The sequence below is a fragment of the Branchiostoma lanceolatum genome, chromosome 11 (assembly GCF_035083965.1).
Source record: "Branchiostoma lanceolatum isolate klBraLanc5 chromosome 11, klBraLanc5.hap2, whole genome shotgun sequence".
NCBI lineage: Eukaryota > Metazoa > Chordata > Leptocardii > Amphioxiformes > Branchiostomatidae > Branchiostoma > Branchiostoma lanceolatum.
In genome coordinates this window covers 16,735,796-16,737,270 of record NC_089732.1, presented here as the reverse complement: position 1 = coordinate 16,737,270, position 1,475 = coordinate 16,735,796, and the positions used below count along the sequence as shown (strand labels likewise).

The 1,475-nt window shown below is 48.5% G+C and overlaps 1 pseudogene; it reads right to left on the bottom strand.

The window, feature by feature from the left end:
* LOC136444326 (14-3-3 protein beta/alpha-B pseudogene) lies at positions 1–636 on the bottom strand (annotated as a pseudogene).
* Between the last annotated feature and the right edge of the window lie 839 nt (positions 637–1,475).

Genomic DNA, 1,475 nt, shown 5'->3' with positions numbered 1-1,475 from the left:
CTAGTTCTCTCCCTGGTCTTCCTCCTCGCTCGTCCAAAGCGTGAGGTTGTCCCGGAGTAGCTGCATGATCGAGGCACTGTCTTTCCTCGCTTCGTCGTCGAGGCCGTCAACCAACTCTACCGCCGCGTCATACGCCTCCTTCGTCACCCGACACGCTTCTTTGCCGTCATTTCGGATCTCGTAGTGGAACACTGACCAATGCAGAGCCAGTCCCAGTCGTGTGGGGTGTGTTGAGGGCAGCTCTTTAGCCTTCTCGTACCCACCCTTGTAGGACTCGTGGGCCTCCTTCATCGAAAATTCTTTCTCGCTGCCTTCGCTGATTTCCGTAAGGAGGTGATAGTATTGTCCCTTCATCTTGTGGTAGAAGACTTCGGCCTCGACGTCTTGATTTTCCACTTCGATGAGGATGCCGTTGATCAAACTCAAGACGTCACCGCATACCTCCTTGAAACCCGTCTTCTCCTCCCACATCCTCTTCGTCTCCTGACGCCAGCTGTCTGACTCGTCCTTCTCGTGTACGGGAATCACCCGCAAGAAGGACCTCCTGAAGCCCTCGCAGGCCGCGGACAGAAGGTTCCTCTCATCATCCGACAGTTTCCCGAACACGCTCCGCAACACCCCCACACCCCTCACCATGTCTACGTACTGCTCCTTTTCTACCGCCACCTGGAATGATAACAAGGAGATATCGAAACCGAAAGTTCCGCTGCAGTAACGAATGAAACCGCTAGGAGGCCCATTATCGAAGTTCGCTCTCGTTTTCAGAATCCTACTCAAATCCCAAATATTGTAAGGATCCATCCACAGCTTCTCGAGCTGTTCGCGCGCACACACACACACACACACACACACACACACACACACACAAACACACACGCAGACACGCACACACACACACACACACACACGGCACCAAAGATATAACCTTCTTGGCAAAAACAATACTTGTTATTTTGTAATAAGAAATTCTACGTAACTTGGCGTCCCTAAACAGACGTTGTCTCATCTCATCTGCTGATTCAGCCATTGTCTTGTCTTCAGTGTTACAGTGATACACAACTGCATTGGGAAGAAACGACAATTCAGTAATCTATCGTGTATATATTCATCATGGCGTCACGCAGGCTACCCTGGCCCTAGCACTAAACGATACCAGCTTTACGAAGGGGTATTATTAGAAATTGAGTTGAAGTAGTTGTTTATATACTGTTGCCGGGGTCGAATACAATCTCTGTGTTGCGGGGTCATATTTTAGGTCAATAACCCTAACCACAAAATGCTTCTCGGATTTTTTCCCCTGTATTCAAATGGTAGTTTACTTATAATAACCCATCCAAGTAATTGCAGGTCATAGTCATGAATCTTCTTATGCCCCTCCCCGACTTATACAACTATGATAGCAGATAGTTACCTGCATGCCGACCAACATGTCGCAACAAAGCAGAAAAAGATGGCAGTAGATTATTTGACTCTCA